General features: G+C 40.2%; 1 long non-coding RNA gene across 5 annotated transcripts in view; it reads right to left on the bottom strand.

The window, feature by feature from the left end:
* The window catches only part of LOC147364549 (uncharacterized), a 29,747-nt gene that overhangs the window by 13,378 nt on the left and 1,094 nt on the right, over nucleotides 1-15,275 (bottom strand). The window contains exons 3-4 of one of the 5 annotated variants that reach the window (XR_015134649.1): nucleotides 3,021-3,137; nucleotides 11-76 (exon numbers count right to left, since the gene is read on the bottom strand). The exons of 1 other annotated variant lie outside the window; for it this stretch is intronic. This is a non-coding gene — a long non-coding RNA (uncharacterized LOC147364549). Of the gene's footprint in view, nucleotides 1-10; nucleotides 77-3,020; nucleotides 3,138-13,005; nucleotides 13,143-15,275 lie in introns of those variants that run through there. 3 more of the 5 variants (XR_015134651.1, XR_015134653.1, XR_015134650.1) reach the window with 3 other exon arrangements.

Below are 15,275 nucleotides of genomic sequence, written 5' to 3'. Positions count from 1 at the left end.
ATATAAATACCTCAATCCTCATTTATGTCATTATTGAAGATTCCATTTCAGTCCACTATATTTTTGGACATTTTCACTAAAAAAAAAAAAAAAGGAAGAAACCACTTTTAAATAGCATTACATAACTGTGAATATTTAGTATCTCAAAAACTCTGAAAACCTCATTGGGCTGACTTCAGACCTCATATCAGAACAATCAATTTCCTTAAAACTAGAAAAAAAAAAAGATACTACTCATCCATTGAACAACGTGATCCAACGAGGACCTGATCACCCCTTCATGCATTTTTAACCCCTGTTGGCAGTATCTTCTGCTCCCTTTACTCTCTGAGTCATGAGCCTTGTCTCAAAGTTGTTCCTGAAAACTCTCAAGTGACCAGGATTTGCCTTGGGCTCTGAGGGAAACACTTAAGTGAAAAATTTTCAAAAATATTTCCACAGTTTTCACAATAGTGTCATTAAATAAGTAGACACACCTTCTCCAGTGACTAATCCTCTGTGCCTTTTTTTGTAATGGAATGATTTTTTTTAAGAATTAACAGCTATGTCTCTGTACTTTGATCCTTCACATGGATATGGAATACTTTGGTATGTGTTACATTTCCTCTTTTATGCTTTCACAATGACTTCAAGTATTAATAGCTATGAGTAACCTTGAATGCATTGGTCAAGAGGAACTATCTCATTCCTTTCTCTAAGGTTAACTGCTCCTGGGCTTCCCTAGCACTTTGATTTCATTTCTGATACATTTGTGAAATTACAATTATTCATTTACCTCCACCAGATCTTGAAATTGGAGTTACTGTGTTTTTTCCTGTCATGCATCTGCTATATAGAATCTTGCCCTAGTTAGTACCTGGCATATAGTGGATACTTCATGTTGGTTAAATGGAATGAATTTGCCTTGATTTCTATAGTCAGATAGATTCTGGAGCTTTTTCGGGGATGTGAGTGATCAAAATCAAGTAGGCTTCTCTCTATACTACATTAACCATTTTACCAGTTTTCATAGAAAAATATACACATCAATAAACAAAACATTCATGTAGTTGTTAATTAAAGAAGAAAAATGGGGGCACTGGATATAGGATGACCTCCTGGGAAAGATGAATGAGTTAGGAGTACTATGAGTCCTATTTTTTTTTCATTCTTTGACTATCTTAACAGTTTTTCTCAGATTCCTTCCTTTTGAGCTACAGCATAACCTGAGCATTAGCGTTGTTTATTTTAACCCCACCCTGGTTGCTATAGTTGATGAGTCACAGAAACCAGAGAAGGGAAAGACCAGTGAAATCATCTGGTTCATCTCCAAATTAGGGAGTGGAGCATTGGGATTTGGGGAAGACTAACTTCTCATTTGAAAAAAGAAAAGGAAAAAAAGTGCAACCAGAGCTGTTTAGAGCAGCCCACCCATCTGTTTGCCTTTTGCTTCTAACACAGTCCTGAGATCCACCCTGTTAGAAAGCAATCAGGAATTCTTATCAAGGGCCCATGGACAACCAGTTGCCAAAGTGTTAAGGAGTCAAACTAAAATCCTGCTGCTTGAGTAATAAAGTCAGATGATGAATCTTTCACTGATTGTTTTAATGGAGTCTTAAAGAATTTTAAACTCTGTTTTTAACTAGGTCTTACAAATTTAAGAGCTAGCGAGAGCCTCACTGAAGATCTGGGCTAAAATGCCTAGTCCCTGGGTGCAGAGACTCAGGTGGAGCTGGTGAGCGGTGGCAGGTATGTCAAGGTCAGGAGTGCTGACTCTCAGCCCTTTCCCCCGTGTCACAGTATCCTCCCTCACAGTGCTCTCCTCCACCGTCATCTTCTTCCTCTCCTCTCCTTTTTGTCTTCTTTTTTTGCATTGTTGGTTGAAGCAGTGGGAGAGATGATTCAGCGTCTATGTCTGCTCTTCACATCAACCAAGCCTGGCCACCAGGTATCACTGTCCGTTGGCCACAGAGGCAAGTGTGGCAAGACGCCACGTCAGCTCACCTGGAGCTCGTCTGCTAGGCTCCTTCTCTCCTTCTGTTTGCTTCTGTGTTTTTCCAGCTACATAACCTTGATTTCATCTTTGCTTTTTGTCCTTTAAAATTTTTAAAAGATCATAATGTCCTTAGCTCTTCCCTTGATGCCTAGCTTAGTTCTCTCCTAGCTTCCAACATCCTTCTATAGCATCCCTGCACCAGCTTTGGCCTCTTAGGTTGCAAAACCAGCTTCATACTGCTTGCTCTTTGCCAATGTCCCCTTACAAAATGGGGAGGACTCTGAACCTAATCAATGCTGATAGCATCTGAATATGCCCAGCATAATGTCCCGTATCTAGTTACCTAAGTATGTTATCACAGGTTCAGGTTATTAAAAATCTAAAGTCCTTTGCAACATGAGAGAGATTCAACAGTTGCCTGTTAGTTCATTTTATTTTGATAATATCCCAACAGCTTTATTTCACTTTAAATTGATGTTTCTCAGTCACAGCTATGCATTTGAATAACTTAGGGATGAAAAACATGCTGGGGTCTCATGACTCAAAGATCTGAATTAAAACAACTTTATATGAATATATTCAGTTGCACAAGGAGTACACTTCCTAATCTGGACATAAATGGAATGCAGAGAAAGAAGGTGGCCAATTGTATTCAATAAAAAATGATCTATTGATCTCCCTGTAAAGAGATGTAATTTTGTTGTTCAAAATATATCCATTTAGAAATCCTGTTGGGTCTGTTTTAATGAATAGATAAGACCTGTTTCTGTTTAGTAACATCCATGTGCTTATATACTTTAATGTGCCTAAATCAGTCATATTTGCATATTAAAGATTGAGTTTTAGAGTTAAAAGATAATTTGAAGATTTTCTAGTCAAAGTGCCTCATTTTGTTTTCCAGGTAAGAAACAGAATCATAGATCCTGGATGATTTGTTCAAGTAAACTCAATTAGGATCAGAACTAGGACCAGAACCTCTTCCTCCTGAGGTTGATGATGATTAGCACAGGACTCAGCAATAGAGAAGAGTCCGGCAAAGTCAGACCTTGAAAGATGACGAGCCTATCATGTGCCCACACTGGGTCAGGTGCTGGAGTTGCAAAGATGAATAGGGAGCTCCCAGTCGGATGGTACAGCTTGATACATAAGCAGTTATGGTGCCCTGAAATAAAATACTACAAGTAAGACAAAGGTTATCTGAATAAAGAAGTCTAATCTACCCTTCCACAAACCTTATGCCACAATATATCTTATTTATTATATCAGTTTGTATAGCAAACCTTTTTATTTCTGTATAGTATATGAACTGTGTAAGCGTTGGCCCTGCATAGGTTGTATTATCATAAATTATGATCAGAAGAATCAAAATCAAATGAAATTTTACTAGATGGTTTTCTCACAGATTGAGTTTTTCACAGAGGGTGCTGTGATATAACTTTTACTCTATTATTTTTTAATTGTATTTTCTTAAATATATTTGAAAAATACCATCAAGAAGATGGAAGTTTTCCCCAAAGCCTGGCACAGACTGTCATAATCTTAATATGTCATAATCATAATCTTCCTTTAAAGAAGGAAGCCCTCTTTTCACTAGCTATATTTATTTTTTCTATGTAAACCATGTTTACAATTAAAGAAGTAACATATATTCATTGTTAACAAAAATCAAGTAATATAAAGAAGTGTATAAAATAAAAGGTGAGCATTCTCCTTTACACATATACACCAATCTTCTTCTTTCCCAAGAGCTAGCCAGTATCAGCTTGGTGTATATCCCTCCAATATATGTATACACTTACACACATATGTAAATATAAATATACATATATAACAATATAAATACTCAAAATTAGTATTATTAGTCTAATTGACTTTTTAACTCACAAATCATAAGGTCTTTAAAGTTTAAAAATAGTCAAAACACTCAAAAAAGTATCTAGTAGATATTTAATAAAGATGAAAATGTTCAAGGTGTAGCTATCTCTATGTGTTTTTATACTCACTAAACATTTTATTTTATGATGAATACTGTTTTGAGCAAACTCTTATGACTAAAAGATACATTTTTTATTATAGAATTAAGATCATTCCAGACACTTGGCACCAAATACTTGTATATATGTTGTACAACATCTGTGGAAAATACTGCTTGAAGGAATGATAGAGGCTGGGAGAATTTGAAATATTTATCCTCTTACTTGCCAAACCATAAAAATGCAGCAAAATGTGCTGAGGTAAGAACTAAGATGCCACTATGATGGCTCAGGAAGCATCCCAATATCTCAGCAATTTAATGTAAGAATCATCACAATAGGGTGGATATTTGTAGCCAAATCTGTTTTTATAATGTTTTATATATTAGTATTGTAACTTAGCATGCCAACAAGACACAGGCTACACTGACATTCTGCTTTCTCTTGTTTTACTCTATATTTTTTAAATTTTTTAGAAAATTTTATTTATTTGGCTGCACCGGATCTTAGTTGACGCATGCAGGATCTTTGATCTTTGCTGCTGCAAGCAGGATCTAGTTCCCTGACTAGGGATTGAACCCAGGCCCCCAGCAGTGGGAGCAGGGAGCTTTAGCCACTGAGTAGGCTAGCTTTAGCCTAGAGTAGGGCCACCAGGGAAGTCCCTACTCTGTATTTTTGAAAACTGTCCGTATTGATCTATTCCAGCTTCAGTTGATAATACAGATATTTTATCATTTTAATTTAGGCTCACTGATAAGCATTTAGGGTATATTAGTCTTTTAACGCTACAATAAAAATCCTTACACACATATGTTGTGATCATATAAGATACACCCTTTTCGGGATAGCTTTCTTGCAGCAAGATCACTCAAAGTGTATGAACATTTAAAAAAATATTTATTTATTTGGCTGCGTCGGGTCTTAGTTGTGGCATGCGGGATCTTCATTGCTTCATGCGGGATCTTCTGTTGCTGCGTGCAGACTCTTAAGTTGTGGTGTGTGAGCTCAGTAGCTCTGTGGCATGTGGGATCTTAGTTTCTGATCAGGGAATGAATCTGTGTCCCCTGCATTGCAAGGCAGATTCTTAACCACTGGGCCCCCAAGACTTTTTTTTTTTTAATTTTAAAATTGTATTTATTTTTGGCCACAGCACCTGAATCAGACCCGTGCCCCCTGCATTGGAAGCACAGAGTCTTAACCACTGGGCCACAAGGGAATTCCCTAGTATTAACATTTTTAATATTGATAGATACTCCTAAATTGTCTTCTCACTGATAACATTTAGGAATTCCTATTTCAGCCATTTCCAGCCACTCTGGATACTAACAGCCCATTAATATTTAACAGGTATGTTTAAGTTTGAATAAGGACAAAGTAATGTGTTTGTGGAGAGAAATACAATAACAGCAGGTACTGGGTAAAAACAGTGTCAGCACAACCAAAGACCTGTCCTCAAGGAGCTCCTGGCTAGTTGCCGAGACCAACAAATAAAAGAATAAGAATACAAAATGATAGAGAGGAGAGGGACACAAAAATATCAAGAGAAACAGATTAGAGCCAGGTCTACCTGAAGAGCTTGGGAAAGGTTTTCCTTCATGAGAAAATACTTGCTCTGAGGCTTGGGGGGAAAGAAACTCACTATCGAGGAAAGTGGAAAGGGGCATTCCTGGCAGGGAAACAATCTGAAGAAAGGCCTGTGGAGGCATGAGTGTGATTGGCAGGGGTGCAAAGTGGGAGTGAAGGGAAAGATGTGGGGAGCGAGAAGGATTTCCAGAGAGGGGTCATGTAATCAGAACTATTTCTTGGAAAGCTTTTCTGGATGCCTTGTATAGAATGAGCTGAGACCAAAAGTATATGTTACAACTGGGAAAAAGAGGCATACATTTCCCTGAAAAATATCTCAAATTGTGGTTTGTCCACACCGAAAGCACCTTAATTCAACACAAGTTTCTTGAAGACTTACCATGAGTTCAACAGGGCTAGATGCTGGAAGAACTCAAAAAGCCAATGAAATACCCCCTTTTTTTTTTTTTGGCAACAGTACAATACATTAGGCACTTTTTAATACTTTGTCTAATCTTTACATTTGTCTTGCAGTATCACAAGTGAGAAAACTGAGGTTGTCAAAGAAGCAGACACAGAATAAGACCCCAGGACTGGGTTCACTCCAAGCCCCATTCTTGTTTACTGACTCATTCTCTCTGATTCTCCTCTTTCTTTCCTTCCTCTTTCCTTCCTTCCCTTTCTCCCTCTCCCTCTTCCTTTCATCTTCCCTCCTCTTCTAATTTTTATCTTCAGCTAAGTTATACAAGAGAATAGTTGTACAAGGCACATATTTATACAAGATTTCTATATAATTCTATGTAAGTTAGTGTTCAGCTTATTTGTTAGTAACAGAGACTGAATGTAAGTACTTTAAGGTACAAATTAATTTTTTTTCTTTCATGTAAAAGAAGTCTGGAGGAAAGCAGTCCAGGATTGAACTCATGGCTTAACAATCATCAGGAAAACAGTCTCCTCTTGACTTTTTGCCCTATGCTTTTTTGTTTTCATGCTCAAGGTTTTTGTTCTCCATCTTTTGTGCCTAGTTTCCATCGTCTAGTTTTTCTCAGTGCCCACAGTAACTGCAAGAGCTCCAGATATCACAGCAAGTATTAGGCAAAGGAAGTAGGGAGGAAAGGGGATTTCAGGTAAAAGTTACTAACCAGACCAAACAAACCAAAACACCATGTCAACTGCTGTTTTCTTTTTAAGGAGCTTTTCTTGAAGCTGAAAATTGTAATCTTTTAGCTGAGTATATTGCTGCCCACTTTGAAGAAAAAGGTTGCTAAAGAAAATAATCAGAATGAAGTCAGGAATTTGGATCTTCCGTGACAGCATACACACACACACACACAGAGAGAAATTACTCACCCTCATCCACAGTACTCACAATTTCTGCTCCAAGAAGCCAAATATTTTCAGCACTTGCAGCTATTTCTTGTGGAGTTTCACCAATTTATTTCTGAATAACATTCCACTGTTTCTTAATTTTTCAGTTTTAAGTAGCATTTATTATGTTTTAATGAAAAGAGATATTTTACTCCTTACCTATGTTATACATACAAATGATTACATTATTTTTCTCTAATGTTGTTTATAGAATTAAAATTACAGAAACATAACCTAAGCATAACATAATGTGTTATGTTTTCATTATCTTCTCATGGCAACTCCTTTTGGCTGTATATTAATAACTAACCACCTCCAAATTCAGTTTCTTAAAACAGTCATTTGTTTTGCTTACTCATTTGCAATTTGGACAGAGCTTGGTGGAAGAGGTTTGTCTCTACTCAACTTCAGTTGGCATGGTCCACTTTTTTAAAAAAAATTAATTTATTTTAATTGGAGGATAATTGATGGGTTTTGCCATACATTGACATGAATCAGCCATGGGTGAACATGTGTCCCCCCCTTCCACTTCCCTCCCCACCCCATCCCTCTGGGTTGTTCCAAAGCCCCAGCTTTTGAGTGCCCTGCTTCTGGCATGGCCCACTTTTAAGATGGCTTTATGTCAGGTTGGTCCTGCCTGTCAGCCGTAGACTTTGGAACCTCTCCATAGGCTGCTTGTGCTTCCTCATAGAATGGTGACTGGATTCCAAGGCAAATGTCTCAAGTAAACAAAGTAGAAATGCAATCATGATCTAGCCTCAGAAGGCACACAGCATGACTTATGCTGTGTTCTGTTGGTCAAATAATTCACAACAGGTCATGAGATTCAAGGGAACTGGGCATATCCTCCTCCTCTTGAGGGAAAAGTGGTAGAATTGTAGCGGAGCATCTGGGATGGGTCATCTTTGGAGAATATAATATGTGTGTCTTAGTCCATTTGGGCTGCCACAGCAAACTGCCACAAATTCTCATAGCTCTGGAGGTAGGTAAGTCCAAGATCAAGATCTGATGAGGACCCACGTGGCTTTTGGGATTTTAGTTTCCTGAGCTGGGATTTTGAACCCAGACCCTCAGCAGTAACAACAGAGAGTCCTAACCACCGGACCAACAGGGAATTCCCTGGACTTTTTTATAAAAGTACTAATCTCATATGAGTGTTCTGCTTTCATGACCTATTCACTTCCCAAAAGCCCCATTTCTAAATACCCTCATGTAGAGGGTTAGATTTCAAGATATGAATCATGGATGGGATATAAACATTCAGTTTATAGCATGCTGCAGCAAGTTTTAGTTTTCCCAGAGCTTTTCATTGATAGTTTTCCTTATCATGCTCAATGGAGCTGTTAATTTCTTCTCAGTAACTTGAAACCCCTGTGGTAATTGCTTCCTCCTACTGTTTCCGAGGCACGTGTGCTAGAGCCATTAGTCCCCTTCTCCAAGCTACACTGGTTGCCCTGAATGCCTGCTGCACAGCTCTCATTCCAAGTTCTCTCCTCCCCATCATTCTGGGAATTCTGTTCACTTATTTTTGCATTGAATCCCTTGTTTTCTGAATCCACTGCTTCCTAATTTTGCTTTATTCTCTTGTTCTGGTGAAGTACACCATTCAGAAGTCTCCTGAGATGAGGGTGTATAGTGGGATGAATGGTGGTGCCCTAAAGCTATGTCTACATCCTCAGTCTTAGAATCTGTGAATATTTCCTTGTTGAGAAAAAGAGTCTTTGCAGATATAATTAAGTTACAGATCTGAAGATAAGTTACAGATATGAAGAAAGATTATCCTCAGTTATCTAGACAGCATATTAAAAAGCAGAGACATTACTTTGCCAACAAAGGTCTGTCTAGTCAAGGCTATGGGTTTTCCAGTAGTCATGTTTGGATGTGAGAGTTGGACTACAAAGAAAGCTGAGTACTGAAGAATTGATGCTTTTGAACTGTGGTGTTGGAGAAGACTCTTGAGAGTCCCTTGGACTGCAAGGAGATCCAACCAGCCCATCCTGAAGGAAATCAGTCCTGAATGTTCATCGGAAGAACTGATTTTGAAGCTGAAACTCCAATACTTTGGTCACCTGATGCAAAGAGCTGACTCATTGGAAAAGACCCTGATGCTGAGAAAGATTGAAGGCGGGAAGAGAAGGGGACGACAGAGGATGAGATGGTTGAAGGGCATCACTGACTCAGTGGACATGAGTTTGAGTAAACTCTGGGAGTGGGTGATGGACAGGGAGGCCTGGCATGCTGCAGTCCATGGGGTCGCAAAGAGTCAGACACGACTGAGCGACTGAACTGAACTGAATCTAGATTGATCCTAAATCCAATGAGAAGTGTTCTTCTGAAAGACAGAAGAGGAGAAAACACGGGAAGAGAAAAGAGGGCCTTGAGAAGTAGGAGGAAGAGATTAGAGTGATGCAGCCAGAAGGAATGACTGGAGCCACCAGAAACTGGAAGAGAGAAGAGTTCTGCTTTAGAGCCTCTGGAGGGAGTGTGGCCCTGCAGCTACCTCAGTTTCACACTTCTGGCTTCCAGAACTGCAAGAGAGTACTTTTCTGTTCTTTTAAGCCACCAGGCTTGTTGCAATTTGTTCACGGCAGTGTTAGGAAATTAACATAGGGCACGTAGGCATAAACAATATTTTTGAAAAATGTTAATGATGCATGCGTTCTTTTTAAAATTAATTTATTTTTGGTTATGCTAGGTCTTCGTTGCTGTGTGCACGCTTTCTTAGTTGTGGTGAGCTGGGGCTACTCTTTGTTGCGGTGCTCAGACTTCTCATTGCAGTAGCTTCTCTTGTTGTGAAGCATGGACTCCAGGCACATGGGCTTCATTAGCTGTGGTACATGGGATTAGTTGTTCCATCACATTTGTAATCTTCCTACACCAGGGATCTAACTTATGTTGCCTACATTGGCAGGTGGATTCTTATCCACCTGTGCCACCAGGGAAGTCCATTCTTGATTTATAGTTTGCCTGGGTATGGAATTCTAGTTGCAAAATAATGATTTTTTTTTTGTATTTATCTTTCCTGATACATTTATAAGTTAGCATTCTTCTCTAATTAAGAACTTCTGCTGTCCACTCCTGTATTTTCTATTTTACTACTATTCAATGTGTATCATCAGTTCCTATCACTATTCAGTATGATGCTCAAATAACCCTCAGTTTTAACCAGTGAGAACTCCTTTAAATTGTCTCTTTTGTCTTTTTGATTTTTTACCATCAGTCATTTAGCACAAAGCTCACCATGGATTTTCTCTGTTCCATCTCTGGATCCAGCCATTGCTTTAAGAACTGGTTTATTTACTGGGAATAGTATTTGGAAACTAAGATCTGAGTCTTGAGTATCATGCCAGTCTTGTTCTTACCCTTCATAAATGAGTTGTTTTTTAAATCTCTCTGAAATCTTTTAGGATCTTTCCCCTGGCCCCGCTCAGTGTTCTGAAATTTCACGATAATGTGTCTTAGGTTTGTTTTTCCATTACTTGTGGTTTTTCCAATCTAAAGCCTCATAGCCTTCAGTTCTAGAAAATTGTCTTCAGTTATTTTTTGGTGATGTTCTCCCCTTCATTTTCCCTATTTTTCTTTCTATTACTCTGATATTCTGATATGTGATATATCTGATATCTGAATATTCTGATATTCTGGATATCAGGTTTTCCAAATAGGTATTTTTCCTCTTCTGGCCATGTCTTCAAATATAATACATTATTATATACTGATTGTGTATAACAAGTTTCAAGGTAAGAACAGCTTTATGGTTAGTGAAACTCTAAACCATATAATGTAGAGGACTTAGAGACAGCCTGCTTCTTACTGAAGCAGTGGTGGTGTGTGAGAGAGATGGTGTGATGGAAAAAGCAGTGGATTTAGTTCTGCCACTTACTAGTTTAAGGATTGTGGTGGATTGTATGCAAAAGTGGTTGCCAACAATTCCTTCCACTCATGTAGACATATATCACTCCCTTTATGAAAAGGAAATTATTTCCCCTTCCCTTGAATCTGGGTTATATCACTTCCCTTGATCAATGGGATGCAGGGAAGTGCCACTGTTTCACTTCTGGGCCTGGTAGCTTCCACTTTCAGTCCTTTGAAGGTCAATAACTACTCTGCTGGAAGGAGGCCTTTATGGATCTTCCAGCCTCATTTGAGTCTCCCTAACCACCTCATGCGAAGAGTTGACTCATTGGAAAAGACTCTGATGCTGGGAGGGATTGGGGGCAGGAGGAGAAGGGGACGACAGAGGATGAGATGGCTGGATGGCATCACTGACGATGGACGTGAGTCTGAGTGAACTCCAGGAGTTGGTGATGGACAGGGAGGCCTGGCGTGCTGCAATTCATGGGGTCGCAAAGAGTCGGACACGACTGAGCAACTGAACTGAAACAACGCTAAATAGACCATAGACGAGCTGATTCCATGAACTCTGCCCTTTATAGAATCAGAACAAATACATTTGTTGCTGTTCTAAGTTTCTAATATTTGGAAGTAGGCTTATTTCCTAGTAACGGGAGACTGAAACAGAAATTAGAATGTGGACATGAAGTGTTGCTGAAAGAAAAACCTAAAATATGTGACATGGACTTTACTTCCAGACTGTAACTAGAGAGAAGACTGTTACTGGAGCTTGGAAAAGTGGTAAGGAAATTGCCATGGAAGATTGGAAAAAAGGCAGCCCAGGTTATGTGTTGGCAGAATGTTTAATGTTACTGTTGCCTGTGGTAACACAAGTGATAGAAAATGTGCCTAATGAACTTATGAATCTAGCCAAGGAGATTTCCAGGCAGAATGCTGAAAATGCCAGTGGTGTTCTTTTAGCTGTGTATGATAAAGTAAAAAAGAAAAAAAAAAAAGTACTAAGTAAGCATATGTTTGGCTTTTAAGCAGAATTCTAGCCAAAGAAAGATTTGGAAAATAAGAAATGGCCCCAGGATAAAGATCAAATCGTGTGGTTGCAAAATCTTTTTTTTTTTTTTTCCAAAAAAATTTATTTATTTTTTATTTCACTGGATCTTTGTTGCTTTGCACAGTCTTTCCCTAGTTTTGACAAGTGGGGGCTTCTTTTTGTTGCAGTGCATGAGCTTTTCATTGCAGTGGCTTCTCTTGTTGCAGAGCACAGGCTTCAATAGTTGTGGTTTGCAGGCTCAGTAGTTGTGGCTCGGGCTCTAGAGTGCAAGCTAAGGAGTTATGGTGCACAGGCTTAGCTGCTCCAGGCATGAAGGATCTTCCCAGAACAGGGATGGAACCCAGATTCCTTGCATTGGCAGGCAGATTCCCATCCACTGCGCCACCAGAAAAGTCCCCTTTTATTTATTTTTAAGATTCCAGAAAGATTTAATGTGGTACTTTGAAGGCCATCTCAGGGCTTCTAAGAATCTTAAGTGCATTGTTCCAGCTTGACAAACTCAGAGAGATCTTTTTTAAAAAGGATAATCAATATGAATAATCAATGTGAATTTTAGAGCATTTGGATGTTAAGCCTCATTAAAATTTACAGAAATTCCTCAAAAGTTTTGAGAAAAATTCCATCGGATATAAATTTTGGAGCACAGAAGGAACCTCAATAAGATGTATAGAAAGCCCACAGAATTTTAAAGATAATTATATTAATGAAAGGACTGCCAGGTTGGACACAGAAACAGTTCAAAAATGAAAAGAAGTTTCTGGGCCTTCGAGTCTCTACTAGCATGACGCAGATTGAGAGAACTACTCGGGAACAAATATGGACCATTCTTAAGGAAAAGGAAAGACATCTCAGAGAGTGGAATCAAGAGGCCAGAAGGCAAAGCCAAAGACTGATCAGATGACAGATTAAAGTGAAGATCAGCAAACTACAGCCCACAAAACCAATCCAGCCTGTTTTAGGGTAGCCCACAAGCTGAGGCCTGGCAGCTCCAGCTTTTGCTTCTTGAGAGCCGGCTGCTGTTACTATCCCGGTGTAGAGGAGGACCTGGCAGATGACAGTCCAAGGGACAGAGAAATCTAGCCTGCTCCCAGGCATTCCAACAGCCCCAGTGGAGGCACCAGACAAATGAGTGAAATGCCTTTCCATCTTGCAGCCCCGGTTGAGCAGCCCCACCCAACATTAGAGAAGAGACTAGCTGTCCCCTGAGTCCTGTCCACATTGCAAAATCATGAGCAAACGGTTTTATTTATGTTTGAACCACTAAGTTTTGGTGGTAATTTGTTAAACTGCAATAAGTAACTTGAGTGCATTCTTCCATCTCTGGACTGGGCAGGAGACTTTATTCGGGCTCCAGTTTCTACATCTATAAAAATCAAGGACTGGATAAGTAGCCTGTTATGGCCCCTCTCTGCTCTAACATTCTATTATTGGGTGAATAGTTCTATCGTTTGCTAAGTTTTAGTGAGTGCCTATCACTGCTGCTGCTGTTGCTGCTGCTAAGTCGCTTCAGTCGTGTCCGACTCTGTGCGACCCCACAGACGGCAGCCCACCAGGCTCCCCCGTCCCTGGGATTCTCCAGGCAAGAACACTGGAGTGAGTTGCCATTTCCTTCTCCAATGCATGAAAGTGAAAAGTGAAAGTGAAGTCGCTCAGTCGTGTCTGACTCTTAGCAACCCCATGGACTGCAGCCCACCAGGCTCCTCTGTACATGGTATTTTCCAGGCAAAAGTACTGGAGTGGGGTGCCACTGCCTTCTCCATCTTATCACTGCTGCTGCTGCTGCTAAGTCACGTCAGTCATGTCCGACTATGTGCAACCTGATAGATGGCAGCCTACCAGGCTCCCCCATCCCTGGGATTCTCCAGGCAAGAACACTGGAGTGGGTTGCCATTTCCTTCTCCAATGCATGAGAGTGAAAAGTGAAAGTGAAGTCACTCAGTCGTGTCCGACTCAGTGACCCCATGGACTGCAGCCTACCAGGCTCCTCCGTCCATGGGATTTTCCAGCCAAAAGTACTGGAGCTAGCTCGGCACAATTAGTAGTGCTGAAGTACAGCAGATGAAGCGTGAACAAAATAAAGTCAAGGCTTTGGAGGACAATGCACAGCAGCAGAGACATAATCTGAGATTTGTTGTTGTAAACATTCTTCCAACCATGGCGGGAAAGAAAGAAAAAAGGATCTTTGCACAGAGTTTCAAAAGCTCATTTCAACTGGCAGAACTGGCCCCACATTCCTCAGAAAGAGCAATCCATGACCTGCAACAGTTTCCTCTTTATGAAAACACCAATGTGAAGTTCTGCATATGAAGCCGACTCTGGCTATTGAACAGATCTGTATGTTTGGATTTGCTAGATGCCCTAGATAAGCAAAAGCATTCTTTTGGATACTTGGCTCCTAGGTATTCCACATGATTTGAATTAAATCTTATCTTCTGTAGAGTGCCTATCACAGCACAACTGGGAATCAGAGGCTGTGCAACCAGCCGGGAGAACAGAACGGAGACAGAATCCAGCCCACCATTATTGTCAGTCTATGGTCTCCTTCTGTTCCAAAATATTCAGGGAGTAGGCAGAAAAACACAATTTCTGGTTGTAAAGATTTCAGCCTGAATTGAGGAGCTATAAGAGGAGAGTGAAAAAGTTGGCTTAAAGCTCAACATTCAGAAAACTAAGATCATGGCATCTGGTCCCATCATTTCATGGGAAATAGAGAAACAGTGGAAACAGTGTCAGACTTTATTTTTTTGGGCTCCCAAATCACTGCAGATGGTGACTGCAGTCATGAAATTAAAAGACGCTTACTCCTTGGAAGGAAAGTTATGACCAACCTAGATAGCATATTCAAAAGCAGAGACATTACTTTGCCAACAAAGGTCCGTCTAGTCAAGGCTATGGTTTTTCCAGTAGTTATGTATGGATGTGAGAGTTGGACTGTGAAGAAAGCTGAGCACCGAAGAATTGATGCTTTTGAACTATGGTGTTGGAGAAGACTCTTGAGAGTCCCTTGGACTGCAAGGAGATCCAACCAGTCCATCATAAAGGAGATCAGTCCTGGGTGTTCATTGGAAGGACTGATTTTGAAGCTGAAACTCCAATACTTTGTCCACCTCATGCGAAGAGTTGACTCATTTGAAAAGACCCTGATGCTGGGAAGGACTGGGGACAGGAGGAGAAGGGCACGACAGAGGATGAGATGGTTGGAAGGCATCACCAACTCAATGGACATGCTGCTGCTGCTGCTAAGTCACTTCAGTCATGTCCAGCTCTGTGTGACCCCATAGGGACATGAGTTTGGGTAAACTCTGGGAATTGGTGATGGAAAGGGAGGCCTGGCATGCTGCAATTCATGGGGTTGCAAAGAGTCAGACACAACTGAGCGACTGAACTGAACTGAACTGAAAGGTAAATGGGCTTCCCTGATGGTTCAGTGGTAAAGAATCTGCCTGCCAATTAAGGAGAGGCAGGTTTGATCTTTGGGGGGGAAGAACCCCTGGAG

Source organism: Bos grunniens, chromosome 10 (assembly GCF_055505025.1).
Source record: "Bos grunniens cultivar Pamir isolate PY7600 chromosome 10, Bosgru_T2T1.0, whole genome shotgun sequence".
In the NCBI taxonomy this organism is placed as follows: Eukaryota; Metazoa; Chordata; class Mammalia; order Artiodactyla; family Bovidae; genus Bos; species Bos grunniens.
The sequence above is the reverse complement of the archived record's forward strand: the minus strand, read 5'-3'. Positions and strand labels throughout refer to the sequence as shown.